This window comes from Trachypithecus francoisi, unplaced genomic scaffold (assembly GCF_009764315.1).
Source record: "Trachypithecus francoisi isolate TF-2019V2 unplaced genomic scaffold, Tfra_2.0 Lachesis_group7, whole genome shotgun sequence".
Classification (NCBI taxonomy): domain Eukaryota; kingdom Metazoa; phylum Chordata; class Mammalia; order Primates; family Cercopithecidae; genus Trachypithecus; species Trachypithecus francoisi.
Window position 1 is genome coordinate 40750677 of NW_022681472.1, and position 23826 is coordinate 40774502.

A 23826-nucleotide genomic window follows, 5' to 3' on the forward strand; every position below is an offset into this window, starting at 1 on the left:
GAAAGCAAGGCTGAAAATAATACCATAACTATAATTTTAAGAATATTTAAATTAATTAAGCAATAGTTAATTGAACTTTAACCCAGGAGGTTTATCAAGCCTTTCTTTGTTTTCCCACTGAAAATGTCTAAATTCATAACCACTTATTGTTTTCCCGATTTGTTTAACTATTTTACCAGAGAACACATATTAATTGCATCTGAAGCATTACCCTTTTAACTTTGAAAGGTACTTACTCTATATATTTCCCTCACCTCTTATACAGAATGATAGCATTCTTTGAGCTCCCAAAATTATTTTTGAAGAATTTACAAATGTAGCAAAGTAATCAAAAAGCAATAAACTGAGGTCAGCCACCAATAATAGCAGAGATAAGTGAGTCACCAAAGCCTAAAATATTAGTGCATGTGGGAGAGAGGTAAAGATGAAATAATGAGTCAGAGTGATATCTGAATCTAAAGAGCAAATCCACGATCAAATTTTGCATGAGTGCACAGATGGGCAAGAGAAGAGATTTAAGAAATAAATACAGTAGATCCAGATAAATTTCCGGGCAACATTCTTCAAAGAGAAAGACTTTTTATTCCCATAAAAGGAGCTGAATTTCAGCCAGTAACATTAGTACATTGACATATTTCTATAGTACTTGGTAAATAGTCACTATCCTAAGCCCCTATCCCTTCCCCCTAGCAAACCCAGGATCCAGCAACTGAAGGGATAATATCTGAATCAGTAGAGGATCCCAAAAACTTTGAACCAGACTTAGTGACATCAAGTATTCTGATTGCTTTAAGTCCTCTTCCTATTGATGGTTAAATATTGTGGTTATTACTCTTGTTTACAGTGATGCCTCCGCTGGTCTTTCATGATTCTCTGAGCCAGATTCCCAAAACTACAAAAAAAGAAATTAATTTTCTCCTAGAAAAATGGGCATTTGAATTCTTAGGACTGTTATTATTCCAGTATTTGAATTTTTAGGACTTACTAACCTGAAAGTATCCCCAAGAGCAGCCAGGTTCTTACATTGCTATTGTCACTTAACACTTCACTATGTGATAGTGCACCAGATGGGAGTTGCAGTTAATTCTTTGGTCACTTCTTAACTGATAAATTTTGTCGTCACTTCTTTCCTGCTAATTCCTGTGTAGCCTCCTTCCAGATACTCCTAAAAAGGGTCAGAAAAAAAATTTTGAACATCTATAATCTGTAAGAGATTATAGTAAATGCTACTATATTTAAACATGGACCTAAGCAAAGCAGTACAATTTAAAACAAGAATATGATTTCATCATACAAGAGAACAATTTTTTTATTTATATATAATTGTATAACTTTTAATTTCTATTTACTCTGGGAATTCTACATTTCTTATTGAAATAGTTGGGGTTTCTCATTTTAAAAAGTCATACAAATTTATTTACACATCAGCTTATCTTTGTGTGTAATGGAATTCGTGAGTTGCTTACACCAGATGTCTAAGGGAAATTCCTGTTTCTTTTATTTGGAACTTGGGAAAATCCTTTTACAATCTTGGCCCTCAGTGTGCTCCCATGAAAATGAGTATATTGAACAAAATCAGAGTATTTCCAACTTTATATCAACATAAAGTTCTCATCATATGAAATTTTGCACAAAAGCTTACCAATAAGCAGAGTTTCTCCAGTTAAAGCAGAGGAAGGCAGAGTATTGCCAGTTTGAAACTCATCCACTTCCCAGGCAACTTATAGACACCCTAAAGGAACTGCCTAAGATTCCACAAAAACACAGTGTAAAATTTAAAAAAAAAATTGATCAGTAACACCCTTTCCAACTCTAAAATTTCTAGACACTAAAGAGCTTCTGCACAGCAAAAGAAACTACCATCAGAGTGAACAGGCAACCTACAGAATGGGAGAAAATTTTTGCAATCTACTCATCTGACAAAGGGATAATATCCAGAATCTACAAAGAACTCAAACAAATTTACAAGAAAAAAACAAACAACCCCATCAAAAAGTGGGCAAAGGATATGAACAGACATTTCTCAAAAGAAGACATTCATACAGCCAACAGACACATGAAAAAATGCTCATCATCACTGGCCATCAGAGAAATGCAAATCAAAACCACAATGAGATACCATCTCACACCAGTTAGAATGGCAATCATTCAAAAGTCAGGAAACAACAGGTGCTGGAGAGGATGTGGAGAAATAGGAATACTTTTACACTGTAGGTGGGATTGTAAACTAGTTCAACCATTATGGAAAACAGTATGGCGATTCCTCAAGGATCTAGATCTAGATGTACCATATGACCCAGCCATCCCATTACTGGGTATATACCCAAAGGATTATAAATCATGCTGCTATAAAGACACATGCACACGTATGTTTATTGCGGCACTATTCACAATAGCAACGACTTGGAATCAACCCAAATGCCCATCTGTGACAGACTGGATTAAGAAAATGTGGCACATATACACCATGGAATATTATGCAGCCATAAACAAGGATGAGTTTGCGTCCTTTGTAGGGACATGGATGCAGCTGGAAACCATCATTCTTAGCAAACTATCACAAGAACAGAAAACGAAACACCGCATGTTCTCACTCATAGGTGGGAACTGAACAATGACATCCCTTGGACTCGGGAAGGGGAACATCACACATCGGGGCCTATCATGGGGAGGGGGGAGGGGGGAGTGATTGCATTGGGAGTTATACATGATATAAATGACGAATTGATGGGTGCTGACGAGTTGATGGGTGCAGCACACCAACATGGCACAAGTATACATATGTAACAAACCTGCACGTTATGCACATGTACCCTAGAACTTAAAGTATAATAAAAAAAAAAAAAAGAAAAAGAAAAATTTATAGTATGTTCCTATGGCTTGGGTTGTTCAATTATAGATCAAATGAAGACCGCACTGATTAAGGCTAAACTAGTACAAACACATAGTGGAGAATAATATTACATGTTATACATAATATATGAGAAATAACAAGAAATAGGCAAAGTTATGCCATTGTACCTCATTCTCAATCCCTTCACATCTTATGATACAATCCAAACCAAATATCAATTAAAATAATGCCTATTTAATTAAAAATAAACAATAAAGTAATTTTTATTTAACTAAAACTTTAATCAAAAAAATAAAATAACTTTAATAAGAATCATAGACCACATTATACTGTAAGCATTTAGCTATAGTGCTGTGTGTGTGTGTGTTAGTCCTTTTTCACACTGTTCACACTGCTATAAAGACACTACCCAAGACTGGGTAATTTATAAAGGATATTTAATTGACATATTTCCACATGGCTTGGAAGGCCTTAGGAAACTTACAATTGGGGCAGAGGGAAAAGCAGGTATCTTCTTCACAATCTGGCAGGAGAAAGAGAGAGTCAGCATAGGAAAAACTGCCACTTTTAAAACCATCAGATCTTGTGAGACTCACTCACTATCATGAGAACAGCATGGGGGAAACCACCCCCCATAATCCAATCACTTCCCTCACTCAACACATGAGGATTACAATTCAAGATGAGATTTGTGTGGGGACGCAGAGTCAAACCATATCAATATGGATACATGTATACATTTTTAAAATATAAGATATATGAGAAAAAAAAATATATATATGTATTCTGCAAAAGTTTCCTTTGATGGTTTTATCTGGGGGACTACCATGTCCCTAACTAGATTCTAAGCCACATCCTTAAAGCCACTACTATACACTGATTTCAATCATTCCTTGGTGACCATCATTAATCCAGTGATTTGGACAACTTTAGAAAAGTTGAAATTTTACCAAATCCAATCCATACTTCACACGGTGACAAGAGTTAGCTATAAAAACATGAATTCATAAATTCATGACTAATGTGCTTAAAACACTCATAGCTTCCACCTCCTGGAGACTCAGTGTGAAATCCCAGACCTTCATGATTTGGCCCCTGTAAACCTCACAAGCCTCACCTAGTCCCACTCTCTCTCTATCCACTCCAGTCCAGGAAGCTTGGCCTTCTCTCATCTCATGTTCTCTGCCATGTCATGGGAACCTTAACTGTGCTGCTCCTCAGCCTAGAACACACATCTTTTCAGGCAGTTGCTTCATCAGTCTATTTATTCTTCAGACATCAGCTGGGACCTCACATCCTCAAAGAAGCTTTCTTGACCCAGTCTAAGTCAAACATCCTGCTACATGTTCCAACACCACCTTATATCTTTTCATAAAACTTTGCATTCTTAGGCTGGTTCAGCATACTCAAATCAATAAACGTAATCCATCACATAAACAGAACCAAAGACAAAACCACATGATTATCCCAATAGATGCAGAAAAGGCCTTTGATAAAATTCAACACCCCTTCATGCTAAAAACTCTCAATAAACTAGGCATCGATGAAACGTATCTCAAAATAATAAGAGCTATTTATGATGAACCCACAGCCAATATCATACTGAATAAGCAAAAACTGGAAGCATACCCTTTGAAAACCAGCACAAGACAAGGATGCCCTCTCTCACCACTCCTATTCAACATAGTTTTGGAAGTTCTGGCCAGGGCAATCAGGCAACAGAAAGTAATAAAGCGTATTCAAATAGGAAGAGAGGAAGTAAAATTGTTTCTGTTTGCAGATGACATGATTGTGTATTTAGAAAACCCCATCATCTCAGCCCAAAATCTCCTTAAGCTGATAAGCAACTTCAGCAAAGTCTCAGGACACAAAATCAATGTGCAAAAATCTCAAGCATTCCTATACACCAATAACAGACAAAAAGAGAGCCAAATCATGAGTGAACTCCTATTCACAATTGCTACTAAAAGAATAAAATACCTAGGAATACAACTTACAAGGGATGCGAAGGACCTCTTCAAGGAGAACTACAAACCACTGCTCTAGGAAATAAGAGAGGACACAAACGAATGGAAAAACATTCCATGCTCATGGATAGGAAGAATCAATATTATGAAAATGGCCATCCTGCCCAAGGTAATTTATAGATTCAATGCTATTCCTATCAAACTACCACTGACTTTCTTCACAGAATTGGAAAAAAAGTACTTCAAACTTCATATGAAACTGAAAAAGAGCCTGCATGGCCAAGACAATCTGGGGCAAGAAGAACAAAGCTGGAGGCATCACGTTACCTGACTTCAAACTATGCTACAAGGCTACAGTAACCAAAACAGCATGGTACTGGTACCAAAATAGATATATAGACAAATGGAACAGAACAGAGGCCTCAGAAATAACACCACACATCTACAACCATCTGATCTTTGACAAACCTGACACAAACAAGCAATGGGGAAAAGATTTCCTATTTAATAAATGGTGTTGGGAAAACTGGCTAGCCATATGCAGAAAACTGAAACTGGACCCTTTCCTTACACCTTATACAAAAATCAAATCAAGATGGATCAAAGACTTAAACGTAAGACCTAGGATCATAAAAATCCTAGGAGAAAACTTGGGCAATACCATTCAGGACATAGGCATAGGAAAAGTCTCATGTCTAAAACACCAAAAGCAATGTCAACAAAAGCCAAAATTGACAAATGGGATCTAATTAAACTAAAGAGCTTCTGTACAGAAAAAGAAACTGTTATCAGAGAAAACAGGCAATGTACGGAATGGGAGAAAATTTTTGCAATCTATCCATCTGACAAAAGGCTAATATCCAGAATCTACAAAGGACTTAAACAAATTTACAAGAAAATAACAACAACAACAACAAAATCAAAAAATGGGCAACAGATATGAACAGATACTTCTCAAAAGAAGACATTTATGCAGCCAAAAGACGTATGAAAAATGCTCATCATCACTGGTCACTAGAAAAATGCAAATCAAAACCACAGTGAGATATCATCTCATGCCAGTTACAATGGTGATCACTAAAAAGTCAGGAAACAACAGATGCTGGAGAGGTTGTGGAAAAATTGGAATGGTTTTACACTGTTGATGGGAGTGTAAATTAGTTCAACCATTGTGGAAGACAGTGTGGTAATTCCTCAAGGATCTAGAACTAGAAATACCATTTGACCCAGCAATCCCATTACTGGGCATCTACCCAAAGGAATATAAATCATTCTACCATAAAGACACATGCATACGTATGTTTATTGCTGCACTACTCACAATAGCAAAGACTTGAAACCAACCTGAATGCCCATCAATGTTAGCCTGGATTAAGAAAATGTGGCACATATACACCATGGAATACTATGCAGCCATAAAAAAGGATGAGTTCATGTCCTTTTCAGGGACATGGATGAAACTGGAAACCATCATTCTCAGAAAACTATCACAAGATCAGAAAACAAAACACCACATGTTCTCACTTGTGAGAGTTGAACAACGAAAACATATGGACACAGGGAGGGGAATATCACACACCAGGGCCTGTCAGGAGGTAGGTGGCTAGGGGAGGGATAACATTAAGAAAAATACCTAATGTAGGTGACAGGTTGAGGGGTGCAGCAAACCACCACGGCACGTGTATACGTATGTAACAAAACTGCATGTTCTGCACACGTAACCCAGATCTTAAAAGTATAATTAAAAGGCCGGGCGCGGTGGCTCAAGCCTGTAATCCCAGCACTTTGGGAGGCCGAGACGGGCGGATCACGAGGTCAGGAGATCGAGACCATCCTGGCTAACACTGTGAAACCCCGTCTCTACTAAAAATAAAATACAAAAAACTAGCCGGGCGAGGTGGCGGCGCCTGTAGTCCCAGCTACTCGGGAGGCTGAGGCAGGAGAATGGCGGGAACCCGGGAGGCGGAGCTTGCAGTGAGCTGAGATCCGGCCACTGCACTCCAGTCCGGGTGACAGAGCGAGACTCCGTCTCAAAAAAAAAAAAAAAAAAAAAAAAGTATAATTAAAAAAAAAGGAAAAAAAAAAGAAAATTAGGATATAAACGTGGAAAATTAAAAAAAAAAAAAACTTTGCATTCTTGAAACTATTTAATTCATCATTTGTAATTATTTGTTTATCTTCTGAAATTTTTTTTGCCAGTAAATTCCACAGGGCCGTTTTTATTTCTCTTATCACCACAGCTCCAGCACTGCTCCTAGTAGCTGGCATTTCATACATATTTGATAAATATTTATTGACAATAAAGAACACTTCAAAAATTTAAAGTGTGTAATTTATTCCTTAATGGCTAGTAATAGTTTTCAACTCACTTTCTCATAACTAAAAAAGATGCTTAAATTTTCTTTTGTTCTAAAAGATTTTATGCTTTTTAATTCTTGAGCTGAATGGAATGTTCTGAATATATATGCTTTTATAGAGCCATCTAGTGCCCATTTTGTTTAGTGAAACTAAAAATGAAAACAGGAGGGAAAGCCCACAATATCCTCAACGGTGAAGAATGCATAACCTCCATCTGGCAGCAGCAATTTAATACATTAACTGTTCTGTTGAATGACTTTTTTCCTGAGCTCCTTCTGGCCTTCACTGTATTGCACACCAAATTAGTCATTCTCAATTCTGGTAATTAAAAATGAGTTGAGAGTTTTATAGTTAACACGGTATATTGAACAAATGTGCTGCTACTTGCTCCCTCCTGAAACCCCACTACAATGACAATAAAGGAATAAAATATGTGCAATGTGTAAAGATAAAGAGAACAGAGTAGGAAACAGCAGCAAATAAGAGATGTAACAAAATTTTAGAACTTAGAAGAATGGATAGTAACTGATAGAGAAAGCTGATAACTAAGGAAGACTGTGCAGGAAGCCAGTAAGATGAATCCCCAAACATCTCAAAAACTGAAGGCAAAATAGTTACAGCCCTTATCAATAATCTACTGTAGGATTTGTACTCCAGCAGAGTACAAGAAATAATGAAAACATGGTATTCAGGATACAGGATGAAGGAAAGAGGTAAAGGGAAATTCCCCGACTGATCATAATGGAGAGTCTCAAGATTCCATCTGTGAAACAAAGAAAGTAACCAGTAAAACTTGGAGCAGAAGGATTGAGAACTCTAAGAAATATCTAAAAAGGACAATAAACAAACAAACAAAACAGCTGCTTGGATATATGGACAAGAGATTGCAGTTCCATCAAAATATTTGGGAATTAATTAGTTAGAGGTACATGAAAGAAAAATAGAAAATAAAAAATACAAGAAACAATAAATTTAATAAATTGCTTAGCTGAAAATATTTAAAGCGTGATGATAGTGTAAAAACCAAATAACAATTTAATCAATTGTGATATAACTACTTTGGGAAGATGGGAAGAGAGAAAATAATGGAACTGGTAGGTTCATGTAAAAGAGCTGAATCTCTTTAGTTAACAATTTTAATATCTAAACTGAAAATTTTTAAAAATGATACAATTATATTTAGAAGTATGGAGACAAGCTCTGAAAATAACAGAAAATGGTTTCTTCTGGAAGGAAGAATCAGGAGTATGACTGCAGATAGATACTTCTTATTCTAAGTCTCAACTTTTAACGGTATGTAATTTTTAACATTTACCATATATTTTTCTTTCTTCCTCGTTGTGCACTTCCACACTGAGCCATGGTGCAAAGCAATTTGTTTTCAGATACTATCTAAAAGCTACTATTATTGGTAGCCTTATTTGGTCTCAGCTGGAACTTTGATCACATAATATTGAAAATAATAATTTTTCAATGTTTTGTTAGATAAGACTTGCACAAAGGCACCTCACCCCTTTGCAAAAAGTCCCTTCCACCAGTTGCTTGAGTATAATAGCTGATTTGTCCTCTCTGGCTTAGGGAATATTTTGTAATGTCTGGCATCACAAAGCACTTATCCTGAAAGCACCAGACATCAATTGTCCAATTATCTACCGGGTTTTTCCCCAGTAACTGTTTCACACTTGGAACCAAAGTGATGCCACATTTCTGGCATTTTATAGTAGCCTGTGGGAACCATTGTAGTCAGCTTCCTCATGCGTTATATGGGCCAGTACTTTTGTGAGGGCTGCCTGGCAGGTGTAATCAATCAGCAGCTTGAGCAATTCTTTTAGCCTCAATGCTCTGCCTTGTTGTATGGATTAATACTTTTTATCATAGTCACCTTCTTAGAAAGCATTACAACATCTACAAATTCTTTTTTTTTTTTTTTTTTTTTTGAGACGGAGTCTCGCTCTGTAGCCCAAGCTGGAGTGCAGTGGCGGGATCACAGCTCACTGCAAGCTCCGCCTCCCGGGTTTACGCCATTCTCCTGCCTCAGCCTCCCAAGTAGCGGGGACTACAGGCGCCCGCCACCTCGCCCGGCTAGTTTTCTGTATTTTTTAGTAGAGACGGGGTTTCGCCGTGTTAGCCAGGATGGTCTCGATCTTCTGACCTCGTGATCCGCCCGTCTAGGCCTTCCAAAGTGCTGGGATTACAGGCTTGAGCCACCGCGCCCGGCCAACACCTACAAATTCTTAAATGAGCTGATTATTTTTCACTTTTTTCACTGGGATTTCTGCAGAGGTTAAAGAAAAACCCTCATTTTTTCAGTATTCAAAAATCATGGACTACTCCAAAGGCATACTACTTTCAGTAGATATCTTAACTCTATTATTACTCACTAGTCGGCAAAGCTCTGGTGAGAGTGATTAAGTTCTGCCATCCAGGCGGATTTTACCTCTAGTAAGATGTCATATTGTACACAACAATCAGTTGAACGCATTGCTTATGCTCTCCATGTTTTGAGACTCCACAACCTAATTGGTGGGCTGCCTAAAATCTGAAAAATACGCATTTCCTAGTAGATAGAAGGTTTGAAGAGGAGATCTTTTCTGCAGTCAGACTCTCACTAGAAAAAACAAGGTAAGTGTGGGTAAAGTTTTCGTAAAGTTTTTAATAAGTGACCGAAGGCAAAATGCATCTAAAGAATGCCATTCTAAGGAGAAAACTTCTGAATTCCTTAGGTCCCAGGCCTGTCTTAAAGAATGGGCTCAACAGGGCCTAAACTGGTTCTCTTCCCTGTGAATTTGCTGTAGCAGAATCACATCAAATAAGGAGAAGGATAGACAGAGAAAATAATGTTATTACCAGCAAGGCAGTTTTCCAATAAGCAAAAAACTTTTAAATCTGATTACATAATAAAAGGCTTATTAAAGGAGATCTAATTTCTGAGGAAACAATAACAAACCTTCGCACTTGGGAGCTCAACAAAAAGCAAATAATAGGTCAGACCCAAGGTGAAATATCTCATACTGCAGTGTGAGATAGCATAGCCCAAACAGGAGGCTCAAGGAACCTTCGTGAAGCACACTGTTTTTGAGTTGAGGGTCTTGAGTTGCTGCAATGAAGATTTCTTGAAAAGATCTTGGTAGAACTTTCACATTGTTGTATTTCCAAAAATATCACCAAAGCTTAATTAAGCAAAGTTGCATTTATTAGAATTTACTATGGTAAAGTAAAATTTCACTTCTACTTTTTAGAAATCAAGTATACAGAAAAGAAAGTGGTATGCTTCAAAGGTCTTCAATTTGCTAACCTCTACCTTTAGTGTATCTCTCTCTCTGTTTCTCTCTCTGTCTTTCTCTGTGTCTGTCTCTTTCTCTCTCTGTTTTTCTCTCTCTCTCTCTCCGCCCCGCCCCCCCATTTCTCTCTTTCTCTCTCTCTCTCTGTGTGTGTGTGTTTCTCTCTCTCTCTCTCTCAACATACCTGGAGGTAAAGTCCTCTGGACATGTATGAATCTCTTTTAAACCTGTTCTTGATTAGGAAAATGAGGTCTTTTGTGAATTCAGACCTGTGCATATCTGGCCACATAAAATTTCACCAGACAAGGCAACTTCATCACACACTTGAAATGCTAAATGAAATACCAAGTGAGGCTCAGTTGCCCATGCTAGACACATATTCTTGTCAAGTCTTGCTAGCCAGTAAATGGTGAAATAACAAATATGTACCTAACATGCCACCCTTACCTTTTTAGCTCTAATAATATTCGTTTTATATATCTGGGTGCTGCGGTATTGGGTGTGGGTGTGTGTGTGTGTATGTGTGTGTGCGTGTAATACTGAAGCATAGTTATAACCTCTTGCTGAACTGATTCCTTTATCATTATCATTATGTAATGCCTTTCTAGCTTCTTTTATGTTTTCTGACTTAAAGTCTTTTTTGTTTGGTATAAGCATAGCTACTCTTACTTTTGATTTCTTTTTGTGTGAAATATCTTTTTCTTTCTATTCACTTTCAGTTTTTGTGTGTCGTTATAGGTGAAGTGAATTTCTTGTAGGCAGTATATAGTTAGATCTTGTTTTTTATCCATTTAGACAGTCTATATATTTTAATTCAGGAACTTAAACTACTTACATCCAAGGTTGTTATTGATAAGCAAGGACTTACTCTTAGCATTTTGTTAAATGTTTTCTAGTTGTTTGTGTATCCTTTGTTTCTTCTTCTCTTTTTATTTATCTTTGTGGTTTAGTGATATTCTGTAGTATTAACTTTGATTCCTTTCTTTTTCTCATTTGTGTACCTGTTTTACCAGTGAGTTTTACACTTTCATGTGTTTTCATTATGGTAGATACCATCTTTTCTCTTTCAAATGTGTGACTCCCTTAGACATTTCTTGTACAGACAGTCTAGTGGTAATGACAAGCTTGTGCATTTCTGGGAAAGAATTCATTTCTTCTTCATTTCTGAAAGATAGCTTTATCAGCTATAGTATTATTGCCTATCAATTTCTTTCTTTCAGCATTTTGTGTATATCACCTTATTCTCTTCTAGCCTATAAGGTTTCTGCTGAGAAATCTGTTTGTCTGAAGAGGATTCCCTTATATATGACTTGATGCTTTTATCTTGCTGCTTTTAGAATTCTTTCTCTGTCTTTTAATTTTGACAGTTTGCCTACAATGTGCCTTGTAGAAAATCTTTTGGGGTTGAATCTATTTGGGAAGCTTTGAACTTTGTGTATCTGGAAGTCCATATCTCTCCCAAGACTAGGGAAAGTTTCAGCTATTATTTTGTTAAATAGGTTTTCTATGCCTTTTCCCATCTCTTCTGCTTCTGAAACTCCCACAGCACAAACTTTGTTTGCTTAATGGTGTCCCATATGTCACACAGGATTTCTCCATTCTTTTTTCCTCCTTTTTCTTTTTCTTTTTTTGTGTCCAATGGTTATTTTTAAAAGACCTGTTTTCACATTTAGAAATGCTTTCTTCTACTTGCTCTAGTCTATTGTTGAAGCTCTCAATTGGATTTTTTGTTTAATTCCTTGAATTATTCACTTCCAACATTTCTGTTTTGTTCTTTTTTATGATATCTATCTCTCTGTTGAATCTCTTTTTTAATTTTTAGATTTTTGTTATGTGTACATAGTAGTTGTATATATTTATGGGGTACATGAGATATGTTGATGCAGGCATACAATGTATAATAATCACATCAGGGTAAATAGGGTATTCACCACTTCAAGCATTTATCATTTCTTTGTGTTATGAACACTCCGGCTATACTCTTGTTATTTTTAAATGTACAATAAATTATTGTCACCCTGTTGTGCTATCAAATACTAGATCTTATTCATTCTAACTTTATTTTTGTACCCATTAACCACCCTTGCTTTTCCTGCTGAATCTTATTAGATCATGAATTGTTTCCTTGATTTTGTTAATATTAAGATTATTATTTTGAATTCCATATCAGGCATTTCACACATTTCCTTTTCTTTGAGGCATGTTACTCGATAATTATTGTGTTCTTTTGGAGATGTTCTGTTTCCTTCCTGTTTTTTGTTTTGTTTTGGTTTGGTTTTGGTTTTGGTTTCTTGTGGCCCTATGTTTATATCTGAACTTCTGGTGAAATAGTTACTTCTCCCAACTTTATGAAGTAGCTTTCATAATTAGAGACCTTTTCCTGTAAATGTGTCCTATAGTGCTGGTTAGGTAGGGTGCTTGGTTTTGTTTCTGGGTGAATGCAGTAGTGTAGTCTCTGCATGATTTCTTTGGCCATAATCAATAACAGCAGTGTCTGCAAATGCCTCAGTGGTGTAGGCTGTGGTTGCTTGTGGAGGCTATGATGTGGCTTTGCTGAGGATGACGACACTGCGAAGGTAGATCCCTCAGGTCCCTGAGAGACATGCACAGGTGTGCAATAGCTATGCTGCTGGAAGGGGCACGGTGTCAATGGTGGTAGTAGTGAGAACCAGGCAGACCAGTCCTTGGACCTCTGGGTGCCATGCAGGTGCATAGCAGCCCCACTGTTGAGGAAGGTAGGGTTGCTGGTGGTGGCAGTAGTAAGCCCCATGTAGGCTGATCTTCAGGCTCCCATGTGGTTCTGCTGCCAAAGGGACAAAGTTACCTGACAGTGGGGGCAGCAGGCCTTGCGTGAGCTGGTTGTTGGGCTCTGGTGATTCAATCCCGTCATTGAAGGGGGCAGGGTTTCTGACAACAGTGAGCTGGCTATTGGCAAGCCAGTTTTCAGCCCCTGGGTGGTTCCACTGCTGAAGGGGACAGAGTTGCTGATGGTAAGTCAGCAGACCCCAGGTGGGCAGCTCTCAGGCTCTGAGAAGATCACACACTGGCTCCCACTGTCTTGAGGGCAACTTTCCTGCTGTGCTGGACCTCTTGTTCCCCAGAGTACAGGGCACTGTGTTGGCTTGGGTCCCAAGGTCATGGCTGCATCATTGGTGTCAAAACACTGCAGCCCTCTGGGTAGATGTGGTGTCATGTCAATGGTGCCCCAGGGATATGGAGATGCAAGGGCTATTAGGCCTCTGGGCAGGATGCAGTCTTGTGTTTGCTCCCTTCTCAAAATGACACCAGGCTGCAGTAACCTGAGTGTCAGTGAGTTAGGAGGACCCAGTGTAAATTTCCTCTGTAGAATAATACAGTTTTGTGGACTCCAGCCAACTCCCTATATTGTGTTCGGGGCCTGCAGGGCTATTGGGGTCTCTTATAACTAGGACTGCAGGACTCTGTAGTAAGAGTGTGGACTGCTGAGGATCTCTTCCCTGACTTCTCCCTAAATGAGTTCTTCCAGTTAATCCTGGCCAGTTTGTTTGCTTTGCTCTCTATGGTCCTATCCCAAGCCTCCATGCCTCAGAGAGTCTCTGTCACTTCCTTGCTAAATTCCAGTGTTCTCTAGACACTCTATTCAACTTGTGGTTATCTATTTGTTGTTTTGGTCCTTCTTTTTTAGGGAGGTTAGTGCTGAGCACCTTTAGTCAGCCATCTTGATCTAAGTGTCAAAAATATCTGTATTGAATGCCTGCTACATGCCAGGAACTGTTCTAGGAGTCAGAAACATAGCAGTAACAATCAGAAAATTGTCCCTGTCTTGACATTGATGAAGCTAGAAGCCATCATCCTAAGCAAACTAACACAAGAAATGAAAACCAAACACCACATGTTCTCACTCATAAGTGGGAGTTGAACAATCAGGACATATGGACACAGGGAGGGGAACAACACACACTGGAGCTAGAAAGGGTGGGGGGGTGGCAAGGGGAGGGAGAGTATTAGGACAAATAGCTAATGCATGTGGGGCTTAGTGGGCTGGCAAGTGCAGCCAACCACCATGGCACACAGATACCTTTGTAACAAACCTGCACATTCTGCACATGTAGCCTGAAACTTAAAGTTTAAAAAAAAAGAAAATGTCCCTGTCTTCACAGAGCTTACATTCTAATAGAATCATAGAAATAGACAACAAATAATTAAATAAACAAATAATATGTCCAAGGATGATACTTACTATAAGTATGCATTGAGCAAGTTAAGGAAATAGAGTGGCTGTAGTAAGGCTACTTTATATAGGTACGCAAGGAGAGTTTTCTGATTAGTGGCATTTGAGAAGCAATGTGAAGTGAGGGGGAAATCAGGTATTGGGGGAAATGCCCTTCAGGAAGAAGTACAGCATGGCTGTAAATTAGGATCATGCCTTGTGGCTCCAAAGATCTGCAAGGAGGCCTCTGTGATTTGAGCAAAGTAAGTCAGGCAAAGAGAGAAAGGAGATAAGGTCAGTGAGAAAGGAAGAAAAGATTGAAGGCCAAATCATGCAAAGCTAACAGACTGTTGAAGATTTCTGCTATCACGTTAAGTGTGATAGGATGACTTTTGAAATTAATGTGATTTGACTTAAGTTTTTAAAATATCTCTTTAGCTGTTGTTTTGATAACAGGCTATAGAAAATCAAGACTGGAAGACAAAAGACCAATTACAAACCAATTAGAATAATAATCAGTGGTGGCTTGAACCAGAGCAGTAGCAGTGGGGGTGTTAAGACAGAACTCAAAACTAAATGTATTTTGAAGCTAGAATAAACGTGGTATCCTGACAGGGTAGCTGTCAGGGATGATAGAAGAGAGTCATGCAGGATGATTTCAAGGCTTTAGGCCAACATAATAGAAAGGGTTGAGTTGCCATTAATTGAGATGAGAAGACTGCCAATGTACCATGTTGGGAAGAAGATGAAGAGTCCAATTTTAAACATCTTAGGAAGATGGAATTGTCACACAGCAAACCCCAAAATTGAGGCTCAGCTCAGGAGGCCCAGGGGGTTGTCGACTTTGCACAGGAAAGAATTCAAGAGTGAGACAACAGAGTAAAATGAAAGCACGTTTATTAAGAAAACAAAAGAGTAAAAGGGTGGCTACTCCCTAGGCAGAGTAGCCCTCATGGGTTGTTGGCTGGCCATCCTTATGGTTATTTCTTGATTTTATGCTAAATATAGGGTAGATTATTTATCAGTTTTCTGGGAAAAAAGCAGGGAGTGGAACTGAGGGTTCCTGCCCTTTTGGACCATGTAACTTCCAAATGTTGCCATGGCATTTGTAAACTGGTGGCAATGGTAGGAGTTTCTTTTAGCAGCCTTATCCATTATAATTAGTGCATAACGAGCGTTAAGAACAACCAGAGGTAGCTTTTGTTGCCATCTTGATTCTCATTGGTTTCTGCTGGCTTCTTTACAGCATTCTGTTTTATCAGCAAGGTCTTTGTAACCTGTGTCTTGAGAAACAGGTTTTGCTGAACTCCTGTCTCAGAATCAAAGGCAAAAGTGGTGGAGATGGCATGAGATAGGAGCACGAATAGATAATTCAGCCACAGAAATGGGAAGGAAGGCAGAATATTTTGACCCAGGTGCTGGTTGGTAGGTAGATTTGATAAAGGAGTTTGAGAAATTCTCTATATTTAAGTAAATAAAGTTAAGAATGAGGATGGAGACAGAGATGTAAGTTTTAGGATAGAGAAAAAGCAAGAAATAATCATTCTAGAGAGAGAAAGATAGAAGGACTAGACCAGCAGTTCTCAAAGGGTGCTCTGTGAACACCTGAGATGGAGACCCTACCTGCGGGGATCTGTCAAAAACTTTTCCTACTAGTACTAAGATGTTATTTACCTTTTTCACTAAGTAAATTAATATTTTCACAATGGCGAAATGAAGGGTAAAAATAGTGGTTCTTAGCACAAATCAAGGAAATAGAGCCAAACTGTATTAGTGCTCATTGTATTTTTTCCTACCATGCACGTGCAGGAAAAGAAAAAAAAAAATGCTGGTTTCATTTAAGAATGTTCTTTTTTTGGCCAGGCACAGTGGCTCACACCTGTAATCCCAGCACTTTGGGAGGCTGAGGCAGGTGGATCACCTGAGGTCAGGAGTTTGACACCAGCCAGGACAACATGGTAAAAACCCTTCTCTACTAAAAATACAAAAATTAGCTGGGCATGGTGGTAGGCACCTGTAACCCCAGCTACTCGGAAGGCTGAAGCAGGAGAATCACTTGGACCCGGGAGGTGGAGGTTGCAGTGAGCTGAGATCACACCACTGCACTCCAGCCTGGGTGATAGAGAGGAAAGACTCCATCTCAAAAAAAAATAATAATAAAAAAAATAAATGTAAATGGAGAGTTTATTTGGGCTGAATTTGAAGACTGCAACCTGGGAGACATAGATTCAAGTCGCCCTAAATATGTGCTCCCTAAAAATATTTTTGATGAAAGAATACAAAACATAAATTACATTAAATCTTGACTCTTTACGTACCTACCTTAATGTTCTTTTGATAAAAGGGGAAGTATGTGTAAATCGCCACTGATGCCATCCAGAAATACAATTTTTTCTTGGAAAAAAGCTTTCGTACAGTTGTTGAGTTGCAGGCTGAACTGGATATTTTTTCCCTTGGACCATCATCTTAAATTAAAACAATGACAAAAACACTATGGTTATTCACACTTGAGTATTAGGCGTATCTGTTACCAGTGATACAATCCATGCTTTTACGTGAAGAGTAGAATGCTAGAGATTTTTATCTGCTGTGATGAGACTGATGGATTCACAATACTTAATGATTTTTTCAAGAGATCAGTGGTGATACTGATGTGATTTTTTTAATATTGGGTCAATGATGAAAAGATCATCAGAAATCATTGAACCCACATTTTCTAAATTAAGAATATATAATGTTCAAAATCATATATGGGTAGACTCATTCAATATGCAAGACAGGCCATTGGATTTTGGTATTACAGTATGTGAAAAGTTCATTAAAATGATTTGCAATGCTGTATTCCAACTAACCGTTAAGAAACAATTACATGTTGAGTTTTGACATATGTACTTATATTTCAAGAAAGAAATCCCGTTATCTTAAAAGGTTATTAAAATGTTGCTTGTTTTTTTCCCAAATATGCATCTGTGTAAGAATGGATTTTCTCCATACACTTAGCCACAACATAGAACAACAAATTAAATACAAAAGCAAATATAAGTATCCAGCCATTATACCAGACATTAGAGATATTTGAAAAAATGCAAAACAATGCCATTCTGCTCACTATATTTTTTGTTTTAGAAAATACAGTTCTTTCTTTAAATATAATTTGTAATGTGTTTCTTTTGTCACTTTAAATGAATTGTTACATTATATTTTAATGTCCTAGTTTTAATTTCCATTATGGAAAATATTAATAGATGTTACCCATTTAAGCAAAAGCTCTTTGAAGGCCTCCATAATTTTTAAGACTATGAAAGATTCTTGGAAAACTTAAGAAAATTGACAATTGCTAGACTTGAGAAATACAATATGATAGCAAAAATTTATAATTACTATTTAATATTTTTACTTTAGTAAAAAAGATATTTAGATTCACTTTTAACATACTTGACACTAATAATATACCTGATAACATTGTGTGTATGGAATTATAGGAATTCAGTAGTGAAGAATCTGAAGAACCTAAAGATTCAGATTGCAATTAAAGATTATCTAGACCATTTCCCACACGACACTGAAACTTCTGGTTTTTATTCAAAGTTTTACTTCACCTTAGAGCTATTAAATTACTTTTTATACTCAAAGTTTGCATGTCCAGACTAGTAACCTTGACTATTGTAATCTATATTTTCAGTTTTAAAACTGCCACCCAAGTCTTGACCACTTGTAAGGCAACGTAGTTGAACAAAGATAGCCAGGGTAGTCAGTTCATGTTTCCAGGCTTTCTGCTTCATCCCAGTTAGTGCTAACAAAGTTCTTATACAAGGTGGCTGTTGGGCTCTCTGTGGGACTTCCCAGACACACCTCATGTAGATATGAGACATTATGTTTGTAGCTTCAAACCGGCCAGACACAGTGCCTCTTTTATAATAAATATTGTGTAATATTTCTTTATTATCTTGACATAAAACACGTTGGTAAGTTAGCCTACCTACACAACTAAATTAAAAACAAACAAGCATATAATTTATGATAGTAAAATAAAACAGAAAATAAAAGTAATTTATAATAAAAATAACACATAATTCAATATATGAATGTGAATGATCAATATGACTCAATAGAAGATAAACCACACTTACCAGATGCTTACACCTGCAATAATTAAGTACCTTACAATAAGTCTGGATTGAAGACAAGTAAGAAGATTAAAACTCATACTGTATGAGAAGTAAGGCTAATGAAAGAGGAGAGGTAGAGACAGATATTAGAATAAAAGTTAGCATTTGAAAAGTAATAACAGACTATGCTCATTTGTATATAATCATATAAAATAAGAAAAAGAAGTAAATGATCTTAGTCAAATAGAAATAATATGCCAAAATAAGGCATGAGGTATCAAAATAATTTCCTTGATAGGATATCAGATAGGTGATGAGTAGGTATCACAGAACACCTCTTTCCTACCTGGAAAATTTGCCACGTGTCAAAGCGATTATTGAGCCTAGTCCTTATAACAATGTTGGAGACAATATTTTATGGGGCAGAGAGAATGAAAAAAATAAAGATTACAAGAGTCTTTAGGGAAGCCTTCAGAGAATAGAGAGGAGATGAGACCAGTACTATAATTTGAGTAACAAATAGGTATTCATGAGGATGACAATGTAGAAAGCAAATGGTCTGTCAGAAAGACCAACATGGACAGTAGCAGTGAAGAGTGAGAAGCACATCTCTTCAGCAAGGCCAGCAAGAAAGTTGTGTGTGGGAAAGTCATGGGGATGTACCTTGAGAAAATTAGACTGAGAACAGATTGTAAAGGGTGGTGTGCTAAGAATCTGGATGTTATTCTATAGGCCAGGTGTTAACAAACCAAAGCATAATGCACAAGTGTTAAGAAAATGTCAGTTTTAACATATCTGTAGCATTGGTTAGTGTAACTGGAAAACATCCACAATGTATTATAATTTTTACAATTGAATAAAATATGCATCTATTTTACTATTATTGACATTGGACACATTTCTCAATTTATTTCATAGTTCTAGTTCCTTTTATCAAAGTATCGGTCAATTTTTATTCCCATTAGCCTATGAGAATGTTAATATTCTTATCAATTTTATGTGCTATTCATTTAATCAAGGAATTAACTATCTGTACATACTTAAAACATTTTTCCTAAAGGTTATTTGCCTTTTAATTTGCATATTTTCCTTTTTAGTCTACTTCAACTACCTCAATATCCTTAATTAAACAAGGCAGGAACTAAACAAATCAATAAAAGACTTTTTATTAAATATGATTTATGTTTTTTAATGTAGTCAAATGTATTCATCTGTTTCTTTATGATTTCCTTTATCCATTTGACTTGGCAGACACTAAGAAAAATCCTCCACGTTAGACTTGGAACCCCTTGATACCACTATGTAATGATTTTTCTTCCCACAGAGAACAGACTAAATTTTATTCAGAATTTAATAAACCCCAAGTAAATTACTGAGTGATATTTAATATCCTGATCTAAAGTTGGGATTTAGATTTCATTTTCATATCCAAATATTTTTACACTACTTGCCAAGAAGTAGGTCACGCCAAATCAGAAAGATCCCTATCTCTTTTGAAATGGGATACTAATTCAAAACATCTTCCAACTACTCTCATAAGTTAGAAATTATAGGTCACATATAAAAGAAAAATGAATTAAACAGTGTTCTGAAGGAATTCATTGTTCTCCCACGGTAATCAGAAACTTGAGCAACTGAAATCCTTTTCAATTAAGCCTTGCTATGAAAACATGTGTGTATATTTATATATAGAAAATAAGTCAACCTTTATTTTTGTCTTTTGATTAGTGGTAAATAAATAAAATTCTTCCTTAATGATTCATTCTAAACCTTAGTTGTCATTGCACAATTCTACTGATGTAAATGTTAAATATACCTGGGTGACAAGGGCAAAACTCCATCTCAAAAAAAGAAAAAAAGAATAGATTGTGGCCTGATTCTCAAATTTCACCTTAGAGATGTTAGTTTTTTAAAGCATATTCCTTATATAAGTTGCTGACTTGTCACAATATCTTTCTCTGTAAGTAAAAATTGAGGAGAAAAAAGTTGCTTGAGAGTTCTAGTCAGCTGAACTCTAGTTTAAAGTTGACTTTTTATTATTAGTCTTTTTAAAATCTCTGCAACATAAATTGTATTATGTACAGTAGAATTAGATCAATATTGACATTTGATGTATCTTCAAAGCTCCCTACCAAAAATCATTAAGAAAACTTAACAATAAGAACAGTAAAGAAAGTGACCTAACAGCTGCAATTCACATGCATGAAGTTGACTTCAAGTTCAGCATGTGTTGTTTGAGGATTGCGTAAGAAAAACGATCAAAATGTCAACAGATATAAAAAGGCATAAAGTATGAAGCAACAGAGTAGGTTTTGAAGAATGAAAGTTACATAACATGTCATAAAGAGGGTGGAGGAGCACAGCTGGTAGCTAGGTGAAGAGGTAAGGAGTTACTCAGGAAGGGCCCAAAGAACCACAGCAGCCTTGAAACATCTCCAGCACAATTGTATATAGCTGTGGCCAATATTGTGCTGCAACCATCTGCTTTTCTGTCTCTTGGTTTCTCCTCTTCATGCTTTCTCTTCCCCAGCATCCCCTATTTATCTCAAAACTTCTTTGCTTTTTCACAAAGTTAGAGTCGGCTTTAGAGGACAACAGGGGTTGAAGGGAGGAGGCAGGTGTGTACTCCAAGTTTTCTTATCATGTCCCTTTTCTCAAAGAAAGTGTAGCACAAAGAAGTAAACACATGGATCTCAGTGACTTTCCCTTCAGCAAGACCAGGGGATCTATCATATTGAAGATTTGCACTTCTGTGTTTAAAATCCAGTTAGGTTCTTCAAGCAAACAAAAAATAAATGAGGTTGATGTTTTGTAACAATATCTGCAGCAGTTTTTTCCATAGTGGGTGGGGCATGTGAATCGAAGTATGCAATACTATTACAAAATTTCAAGGAAAAAGATTGTCCTTGGAGTGGGCCAATGACAAATAAGACAAAGAAGGGGAACCCATACAAGTTTAAAAGTGTCAGGACAAATTCCCATGTAGGAAAAGTAATGACTGGCATTAAACCAGCTGTCTCAAAGATAAAGAGTATGGCTATGTTCCATAAAAAAAAAGATACCACCTTTGTGTTTACATATAGCTTATACCACATAATAATATAACTCTTAGTTCAAATTAGGAGCTCCTTGTATCCAGAAAACAACTTTTATCCAATTTTTTGTTTTCAACTCCTAGTTTATTACCAGGAACATGATAAATACACAGAAAAATATTTACTGAATAAATAAATCTCTAGTCTCTCTTATTACCAAGCATATACTTTCACAAAATGTCTAGCTTAGATTAGAAGTATAGTCTGCTCCTGAATAGAATTTTCAAATCTGTTTCAAGTCAACTGACCTATTCAGTAATTCAACTGTTAAAGTTGTACCTATAATAATATGCTCTAACATTAATGACAGCCAGGACAGTAGATATACCTTAAACAGACTGTGTTAACTGGACAATGGTAGCATAAAAATGTAGCAAGAACGAAGTTCCTTTAAGATACATCACATATTGTAAATATATATAAAATATTACTTGTTAAACTCTGAAAACAAAAGTAGACAGTAGCTAAAAGCAATAGTGCCTTGATATTAACAAGACTGATCAAAAGTTCATCTTGACATGACTTAGCCTTGCTTGACTAGGACAAAGAGGCTCTAAACTCTGTGTGAACTTTCTTCACTGTCAACTCCATCTCAGGTTCAGACCTCACCCCTCTCCCATGCTCCCATGCACTCACATGCCTGACTACAGACATTTCCTACCTCAATTTTCTTGTTATTGCAATGTTTGACTCAGTTCCTTAAATTTCAAGATCACCCCCAGCAGTTTTCCATACTCTCCTCTTTCCATGCCCACCTATCCCCCAGTCTCTGCATATAAAGGCTTTCCCTACCCACTGCTTCCTTGAAATGTTTCTGGAAATAGGGTTTTGAGCCCTATTACAATAGTCTTCTATTGCAATTACCCCTTAATGAAAGTCTTTCTTTACTAATTCCTAGACTTCCTCTCTTTCACTGACTGTGCAAAATTCTATAAGTAATCTAATCCTGGCTTAGGAAGACACTGTGTAACTCTGAGCATAAAAACACTCCACCTCTTGAGACCTCTCAATTTTCCATCTAACAAAATCGTATTTGCATGGGGATTAATGGTCTCTGATGCCCTCTCTTGCACCATGGCTCTGAGTCGAGGATACCAGTTCTTCCTGGAAGAAGAAACGACTAATCACACATCAGTCAGGTTTTACCACTTTGCTTGTTTCTGGCTATGTAAACCTTGGCATTTTATCCCCCTTACACTCTCTACTAAGCTCATTATCCATCTTCTGGGGAGCCTAAGCTTCTAGCTCATGGAACATAGCATCACTGTACACAAGCAAAATGTTGGCATGCCACATGGGAGTAAACAGATGAGTGACTCAAGGATGGAGGCAAGCAGTCTGGAAGCTATGGCAGCCCACGGCTCCCTCCAGGTTCTCACATAGAGAACAACATTTTTCCCACTTCTGAATCCCATTCACAGGACACAGCAGTGTGTTCTGGAACAAACATCAGGAAACTCAGCCCTAAGGAGTTTTGGAATGTTGGATTCTGTTCTAGACATTTGAGTATACCAGAGCAGTTCTGGACAATCACAATTGCCTTGACTGGACTCTCTGGGATTATTTCCCCAAAGTTTAGAACCCCTATGAAATAATCAACTTTCTTCAGATCTTCTACTAAGCTTAAATATCCTTGGAGATGTAAATTCAGTGAGGACCCTATTTCCTCTTTCCCTCAGCTTCTTTCTCAAGCAAAACTGAAAAAAAATAAAAATAGAATAACTCTCTATTCAGAATATAACTGGGGTTCTGAGGATAGAGATTCCCATATTTGCAAACAGAGAAATTTGGGTCCTGAGGTTAAACAGTTAATTGATCTGTAAGCTACACTTTTTTAACCTATAAATAAGAGGGGAGCAATAATGCCTACTTCATGGTGTCATTTGATGGATTAAATGACATAATGCATGCAAAGTGTTTAGGAGAGGTGTGTTCCATATGAATAGGAAGACTTCAATAAATTTACTTCCAGC

General features: G+C 37.1%; 1 long non-coding RNA gene across 1 annotated transcript; it reads right to left on the minus strand.

The window, feature by feature from the left end:
- Window positions 1-618: 618 nt before the first annotated feature.
- Window positions 619-17188, minus strand: LOC117079038. Its single transcript, XR_004435254.1, has 3 exons — window positions 16972-17188; window positions 990-1165; window positions 619-892 (listed from the first exon to the last, which is right to left on the minus strand). It is a non-coding gene; the product is annotated as an uncharacterized LOC117079038 (long non-coding RNA).
- Window positions 17189-23826: the final 6638 nt, after the last annotated feature.